The 9,169-nt window shown below is 41.7% G+C and overlaps 1 protein-coding gene across 3 annotated transcripts in view; it reads left to right on the top strand.

The window, feature by feature from the left end:
• The window catches only part of FRMD4A (FERM domain containing 4A), a 688,079-nt gene that overhangs the window by 259,794 nt on the left and 419,116 nt on the right, over positions 1–9,169 (top strand). The window lies entirely within an intron of this gene.

Below are 9,169 nucleotides of genomic sequence, written 5' to 3'. Positions count from 1 at the left end.
GTGTTATTTTGCTTTGGGAGGGTATATCCAGGGTCCTTGGTGTCTAGATTTATCCACACAACCACAAAACCAACTACACAAAGACTGATGGGCAGATTAAGTCAATCACCTAGGAACTCAAGGCATGGGACATTTCTTGCAGCAACTCAATGGATCTAATTCTTCATGACCTAGAACACCCTCCCTTCCCACCAAAGAAGCTTCCAGCTTCATCCCATCTGTCACCTTGTAGCCCTCCCTTCAGCTCCATTAACGAGCCATCATCCAACTCGCCCTCACTCCCACTACTGCCCCCAGCCTACTAAAGGGACTACAAGAAATACACCAATTATTAAGAGCCCCAGGGAGGGCATATGAATAAAAGACACCACCTGTCACCAACCTCTGAGCTGAGAGATGGAGGTGCCCTGGGTTTCCTGGACAGCTGGTAAGGGTGCAGGTTACAAAGGGTTCTCATAGTGTATGTCTTGTTTTTGTTTCTTTTCTCTCTTTCTAAAGCTATTATATTTTTATCCCTTCTTTTTGGCTCTTTCTCTCTTTCCCTTCATATGAATTATAAACATATGTATATATTTTTCTAATAATCAGTATCCCTGGCTATACTTGACCAAGACTTTTGTTAAAGAAACAAACTTTATATCTGGGAAGTGCAGGTCTGGGGACTGGAAAGAAAGCTATTTTCCGGAAGCACGTTTTATTGCTTTTATGACTTAAATATCTCCATCTCACCTTATTTTCCTTTAAAGCTAAATATGTAGCAAATGGAGATGTACTGATATGGAATCTCAGTGGGAAATTATTGCAGACAAAAAGCTTATTAGCGTGGTTTCCTCTCTTCTAAAAAAACCCTCCCTTTTCCCAAAATAACTGGTAAATGGTCCTTTGTGGAGATGGTTGTGACGCAGCTTCAACTGTTATGAAAACCCTGCTTTACATCTTGCTGGAAATGAGAGCATGCATCACAGTTCTGGATGGCAAATTTGGTGGCTTGCTTCTTGTGGTAACTTAACTGAGGCTCAGAAAGCGTTAGGCTTTAGAAGACAAGTTGACTCCAACTCACAGAATTTTAATCTTATAATATTTTCGACTTTTAATTTTCCAAATAATGTTTATAAAGTAGAAGGACGGAGGATATGTGAATCCAACTCTGTTCCCAAAATGGTATAGCCACAGTTGTTATTTTTGGCTTTTTCTTCTTAATATCTTCACTTGGCTTTTTGAGGATATTATCTAGAGAAGTAAGAACTTCTGACTTCTCAAGGCCCCATTTGTGCCTGAACTCAGCCGAGCATCTCCGTGACCCTAAATTGCCTTGTGTCTTCATATCCATTTAGCCATAAAACTCTCGTTGTTCAGCTGACCTCAACTAGATATCCAGAAGAAAGCAGTCTTATTAAACATTCATCATAAAGAATGAATGGTCAATTGACTTGGACCTTCCCAAGAGAATTTTTACTTTAAGAAGGAAGTTGTTAACATAAATCAGTGTCTAATAGGTGGAATTTTAGGTATCAATATCAACATTTATTGATGGCTTATTAAATGTTGGTCACAGTCCTATGTGCTTTGTAGTAAAGTCACAGAATTAAGAGAAGCAGCCTTGCAATACGGGGAAGGAAACCCTTCCTACCACCTCCTTCTTTCACCCTTTCAGCCGCAGGCTCCTACTTCATCCAAGGGTCTACCTAAGAGTCCACCCTCACCCATTGTTCTCATCAAGTCTAATTCTTCTACATTCAACACTTACTTGGAGAAGATCCCACTAAGTGCGTATCTTTCTGCATACGTACCTGGTCCTCTCTGCCCCATCAGCACCCATATCCTAAGCCACCAAGAACACCCAAGCCCAGTCCACTTACCTCCTAAAAACTGAGTTTAAAGACAGTAACGATTTTTATGTTAACTTCTTTTTCCATCCCATCTCCACCTCTTTATCTCCTAATTTAAAAATATTTTCTAATCTAAAGTATGTCTTTTTTTCTTCCTAAATTGTTTCTTTATATAAAATGTTTTCGGATGATGGAAAATTACTGGGTCATTTACAAAGATCTTTCCATTTCAATTTTTAAATGTAATTCATCCTAAACCAATGTTTTCTCATGCGTCTCTATAACATGGGCATACGGTTTATCTTTCAGCTAAAAAAGCAGGATGTACACAGTGGTCGCTGTTAATATGAACTCTGTTTAGAGGTCAATTGCATTAAACAGTCTTCCTCCCCAGCAGATCCAAGATGCCAGCCTGATTTAATCTTGGTCTCTTAGAGAATTAATGTCGTTTCTGAATGTGGCAAGTAGTTTCAGAGGGGACTTAGTTAGCCTTGGAATCTTATTTACTCTTTACTGGCTTCTGAGAAACAGATCTAAAAGTCTTCATGCGTGGAACAGCCACGTAGGCATCAGAAAGGCAAATCAAGAAAGTAAGAAGGACTCGTGTCCAGGGATCCGGGTTCTTTCCCTGGTAAGGGGCGTTTGCCTTGGTACATCAGCGATCTCTGTCTAAGCCTTTTTCCAGAGAATACTTACTGAAGATTCACTGGCATTAATTTTGTCTTGCAATCCATCTGTTCCCTTTGATAGGATGCATCAATTGAGTCCTGAAATCTTTGAATCTTCTTTTAACAGGCTATGGAAACTTCCTTTAGCATTGAATCTGTCAAAAACAAGTCAGGGATCTTTAAATATACCTTTCTCCCCAGTCCTGATGATTCAGGGTCAGTATGAACAGTGTTTGCAGTGACATGTCTGCATTTTTTCACTGTCATAATCCCAGTGCCTAGCATGATGTCTAGCACACAACCAGCACTTAATAGAAAGATGTTAAATAAACATCTATTATGGTTATAACAAAGAATATAATATAACAAATAATAGTACTACAACATAGATAACAGACCAAAGAAGCTTCAGAGCCCTAAGGTGAATGAGGGTTCCAGTGTCTCTGAAGCCCAAAGCAGAAGGTGCTCATTCCATCATCATGTCCCTTCTTCTGCCAGCTCTTCTAATACCCCATCTCTTCAATGCTTACCTTCCTTGGTCATTTTACCTCCATTCAATTATTTTCCAATGGGCTGAGTTTCTAAACTGATAATAAAATATTGATAGCCAAAAGATATTGGGGAGGGGAGGGAGACAAATGAAGATGAAGGATGCGGATTGTAGTTGAGGTTGTCATTTTGGAGTGTCACTTATCTGAGCTGTAAATTACATTACAATTTGTGAGAGTTTATCTCCCAAAATTCTAGGAAGACTGCTGAGAGCAGTAAGTGTGGATAAAGGAGGTGCTGGATTACACCTCACAGGGGTCCCTGCAGAGTGGAGAGTCCCAAATGAGGAGGCTTCCAAGGGATGGGCATGTCATAGCACTCAGAGAGAGGTGGAGAATGCAGGGGCAATATGACAGTGTGGGGACAGAGAGACAGACACTGAGCAGCTCTGGTAAATGTGTGATTTGAGGGAAGAGAAAGTCTACATGCAGCAATGTGCTCTATAAGCTGTCCCACCAAGAACATCCTGGTGAAGATCTACTTGTTCTTTAAGGCATATGGCAATTGATTTGTGTTGAACAGATTGGCCCCAGAGGCAGCTCAATAATACTTCGTTAATATTATTCTTGAAATAGCCAAAGACAGACAGCAAAAGTTAGAAAGGCAAATAAAGGGCCAGGAGAATTCTCTATAAAAGCTGTAATTCCCAAATATTTAGTTCCATGGGCCGTGCAAATATTAAAAAGCTTTTTGAAACTAACTTTTAGATTTTGCTAAGGGAAGCCACTGGGGCAGGGGCAGGGAGAACTAACCTACATTAACCGTATCATATAATAGTAAATTATATAATAGTAAATCATATTATTAAGTAAATAGTAAATCATATAATAGTAGATTAACCAGCAGAAGAATCAGAAAATATATATTTTAAATAAAGTGTAGTTTTTAAAGCTTACTAAATTTAGCTTTGTGGAAATCCCCTTAAATTGTTCTTACAGTATTTTCTGCATGCTGTCATAGATCAGTGAAAAATTCTTCATGGCTCCCCAGAGCAGTGTTTGGGAACAGCTATTTTTGAGGCCCCAAGGCACACAGGTCACAGTGAACTCTTATCAAACTTATGAACCCTCTCCCTGACCCCCAAATATGCATATGTACACAAGCTTCCATGAAGAAATCCAAGGAGTCCATCTCTAAGGCAAGCACCTATGCTGCGTAGGACCCATTGTGTTGGCAGAGATGGTCATTTGATTGAAACGTGCCATGGCTACTGTCATTTTTTATAGCTGTGTATATTGAGGTATGGCAGTTCAATAACATAGTCTATCACCATATGAATTAGTGGCAGACCAAGAAATAAAATTCACATGACCCAAGTCACAAGTCCAACACTGACTTAGCCAAACTACTTAACATCCTGAGAATATAACACAGAAGGCCAATGATATTTCCCTAAAAAGTGAATCACCAAATCTACCCTCTTCCTACCCTGGGGGCAGAAGCTGGTATTGGGGGTGGGGATGGAGGTGTTGGAAACAAGAGAGCCACTGAGGAGAGAAAACAAAAATGATGCATTGAACATGAGTGAAGAATATACCCACAAATCATTCGAGACGTATTTAAGAGAGAGAAAGAGAGGGAGAGGGAGGGAGGGAGAGAGAAAGAGAGGGAGAGGGAGGGAGGGAGGGAGAAAGAGAGAGAGAGAATGAACTCACTAAATAAGACAGCTTTCTTCCTTCATCTCACTTAGCCTAAGTGGAAAAAAAACAAACAAACAGGAAACTACTCCAATTAAACCTAATATAGTAAGTGTCTTAATATGTGAATATCTTGAGTTTGGCTCCTACACAGCACTCTATCATGACATATGTGTGGGAACTTTGAACTCACACATGTGTAAGTGATGTCAAATGTAAAGTTTGTTTCTGTAGAATTTAATTAATTTCACTGAGGAAAGGAGAAGTTTCCTCTGAATCCCCATAACCTTTTTCAGATACCAAGGCTAAGAACTCCAAGTACAACTACTTAATACAGTCCAAAGTTAGGTTTAAATTCAAACGTAATGAACAAAATACAGCAGTATAAATATTTACTAGCTTAAAAGTAATCAAAGCTTTATTGAACTAGAATCTTTCTACTTCACACTTAGATTATAAAATATGCAATTCACAGGAAAGCAAATATATATTGGGGATCTGATATGTATTAGCAGTTCTTAGGCATAACCATTTCACTCTCCTAAACACTCTGTTCAGATATGTGATACAATCACAACCCAGAGAAGCTGTCAGAGAGATGGTGCCTCTTCCTACCTACTGATACCAGCTGAGCCTCTGCCCCCAACCCCCGCGCCCCCAGCCTGGCTCTGAGCCTGGAAAAGATTGACTTCATAGCATAATCCATAATTCCTGCTAAGATGTTAGTGTTTGAAGATGTTACTGCTCTCAGGCATATTTATACTTTGAAAGACGATCCCAGAAAGCACATTGATTAATTTAATAAAATACACTTCTACTGGTGGAATTTCAGATAGAATGGCATTTTGATGGAGAAGCTGTTTGGAGTGGAGGAAGACTTATCCAGTGCTAGTTGTCTTACTATGCTAGTTATTTTTGATTCCTAGAAATAGCCCTGGTACTTCTACTGCTACTAATGCTACTGAAATGACTCTGTTTGTGTATATACATTTGGATGTGTGTTCATGACAGTGTTTTTGGTTTTTTGTTTGTTTTTTGTTTTGTTTTGAGATGGAGTCTCGCTCTGTTACCCAGGCTGGAGTGCAGTTGCACAATCTCTGCTCACTGCAACCTCCACCTCCCAGGTTCAAGGAATTCTTCTGCCTCAGCCTCCCGAGTAGCTGGGACTACGGGCATGCACCACCACGCCCAGCTAAGTTTTGTATTTTTAGTAGAGACGGAGTTTCACCATATTGGCCAGGCTGGTCTTGAACTCCTGACCTCGTGATCCGCCCGCCTCGGCCTCCCAAAGTGCTGGGATTACAAGCGTGAGCCACTGCGCCCGGCCTCATGACAGTGTTATTAATAAGGCAGTGGGCAAGGGACCTGATATATTGATGCTATTTCCTAGTTCTGCTGTCATAAATAAAGCTGACCGATTGTTCTATGTTTAGCTTTCTTTTCCTTTAGGTGTTGTTATAATAAATCTTTCCTGTTCCCCTCTATACTGGTTGTTATTGTCTAAATACTTGTTATTAATATCAATGAGACATACTAATTTTTTTTTGAGAGGGAGTCTCTCTCTCTGTCGCCCAGGCTGGAGTGCAATGGCATGGTCTCGGCTCACTGCAGCCCCTACCTCCTGGGTTCAAGCGATTCTCCTGCCTCAGCCTCCCAAGTAGCTTGGATTACAGGCACCCGCCACCACGCCCAGCTAATTTTTGTATTTTTATTAGAGACTGGGTTTCACCATGTTGGCCAGGCTGGTCTCGAATTCCTGACCTCATGATCCACCCACCTCGGCCTCCCAAAGTGCTGGGATTACAGGCGTGAGCCACTGCACCTAGCCGAGACATATTAATATTTTCTATTTGACTTATTCCATTGCAAGTTTGTGTATGAGCTCTCATGAAAGAGTTTGTTTCTTGAAGGATAGAAGGTTAAATGTGCGTCTACTGATAATACCTCATGATAGTTAACATTTTTCGACATTATTACTGGGTTTTGTCTATTCCATTAGTCGGAACGGAAAGAAGTCCATTTAAGTCTCTCATAACAATAACGATCATGTTCCCCTCAATTTCTCTTTCTCTTTTTTGATACGTTTTGCTTTGCAGATTTTTATGCTAGGTTATTTGCTACATAAAGCTTCATGACTTTTATTGCCATTGTCAATTCTGCATCTCTTTTCAATCTGCTTTGACCTTCTTAGTCCTTTGGGAGGCTTTTCGCCATGAATTCAGAGTGCGGCACACAGGCGTAGGCTCCAGGTCTGAATTCTTTGGATGCTGTGTGTTCCCTTTTCTTGTTCTTCTGTGTACACTTTACACAGTTCTCATCCCACTTCCAGCGCATGCACACATACACACACACACATACAACTTCACACTCTTTATCTTCCCGACTTATTCTCTCTATCCAGATTCAAAGCATTTGCTTGTTTCTTCAACAAATATTAAATGCCTACCTAAGCTACAATCAGCCAGGTTCCTGATCTTAAGGCACTGAACTGAGGAAAGAGATCCATACCCACCCCTTCCCTGTGTGGACAGACAGGGACCCCCCCACCCCCACCCCCATCCAAGAGGAAGTTGTCAGAGGAAGTACGTGACTTTGGTTTGGCAGCAGGTTACAGTAAATAGCTTCTGGCCAACTCCTGGTGCAGCTCTATCATACTAAGGTGGATCTCCTCCTCCTCAGGTGCCCAGCTTTCTGCAACTCTGAATCAATGGAGTGTTTCCGAATATTTGTTCCCTTCTATGTGCTGCTATTATATTTCATGTCCAAAGGATATACTGCAGGCACTGAGCTACCACCATTCTCCATCCTCATCCCACTCCCCCTACCGACACACACACACACACACACACACACACACACACACACAAATACATACCCCCACTTCATACTTCCTCATACGTTGTTTTCTGGAAGTTGTAGTTTGCTGATGGCAGTAGAATGATGTCAGCAAGGATAACAGGGGCCTAGGACCCCGGGTATCTCCAACCTGCTACATGCAGAGAAGAATGCTGTGACCCCCTTTCCTGCTTTATTCTTGGTTTATTCAGACCCTAAATCATTCAGCCAGGGACACACAGGGGAGGAACAAAGTGTGTTCCTGTCTTCTTTCATGAGAGTGGGGCTTCTTTGTTTTATAAAATTAAGCATGATTGGGCCACGGTTTATTTAATTTTAGTTACATCAGCCCTTCTGATGGGGACATTTCTCTAAACTCTGTTTCTCGATATTTTAGTTTTGGGGGCTTGAGTGAAATTTTACTCAAGTTTTCAGGGCTTGAGTGAGTGATTTCTGGGTCTTAGATATTTCAGTGGGGAATTGGAGGAGGCTGCGCTGTGACCACCACCTGGATGCTACCTCAAAGGGGAACTAGAAAGACAAATTTCCACTGAATTAGGGCCGGGTATGGTGGCTCGCATCTGCAAGCCCAGCACTTTGGGAGGTCAAGGCAGATCACCTGAGTTCAGGAGTTTGAAACCAGCCTAGCGAACATGGTGAAACCCTGTCTCTACTAAAAATACAAAAAATTATCCAGGTATGGTGGTGAATGCCTGTAGTCCCAGCTACTTGGGAGGCTGAGGCATGAGAATTGCTTCAACCCAGGAGGCAGAGGTTGCAGTGAGCTGAGATCGCGCTACTGCACTCCAGCCTGGGTGACAGAGCGAGATCCTCCATCTCTCAAAAAAAAAAAGAAAAAAAAAAAGTCCCAATGAATGAATTAGGCGAGGCTATTCTCTATCTGTTTCCCCCTGTTGCTGATATAATGGTCGTCAATAGTGGGTGTGAAGAAGGACCCCATGAGCCCACAACATGGATTTAGCACTCCCTACCACTCAAATTCAGTAGTATACATTGAAATGCTTAAAAACAGTATGGTAGTCAATAAATGTATGGTGGCAACACTCTAATATAGTATTACCACTGCAGTTTTGCATTCTAATATTGCCTCTGCTGCCATTTCAATGAATGATCCGTTGCTTCACTGTTAAAAATAAGCAGAGAGGGCTGGGCGCGGTGGCTCACACCTTTACTCCCAGCACTTTGGGAGGTCAAAGCAGGTGGATCACCTGAGATCAAGAGTTCAAGACCATCCTGGCCAACATGGTGAAACCCTGTCTCTACTAAAAATACAAACAACAGCTGAGTGTGATGGTGAGCACCTGTAGTCCCAGGTACTCAGGAGGCTGAGGCAGGAGAATCACCTGAACCCAGGAGGCGGAGGTTGCAGTGAGCCGAGATCGCGCCACTGTACTCCAGCCTGGACGACGGAGCAAGACTCTGCCTCAAAATAAATAAATAAATAAATAAATAAGCAGAATACACTGATTGCTGAAGTTCACCAGGAGGACCACAGTAATGAGAATCAGCATAGAGCCTGGAAAAGTTCACGCAGAAGAAATCAGAATTTCCCAAGAATAAGCATTTGTTCTTTCCCAAGGCCTTCCCCTCAGGTGGCCACGGCAATGTGCAGTGGAAGAATTTGATGGTA

Source organism: Pan troglodytes, chromosome 8 (genome assembly GCF_028858775.2).
Source record: "Pan troglodytes isolate AG18354 chromosome 8, NHGRI_mPanTro3-v2.0_pri, whole genome shotgun sequence".
NCBI lineage: Eukaryota > Metazoa > Chordata > Mammalia > Primates > Hominidae > Pan > Pan troglodytes.
The sequence above is the reverse complement of the archived record's forward strand: the minus strand, read 5'-3'. Positions and strand labels throughout refer to the sequence as shown.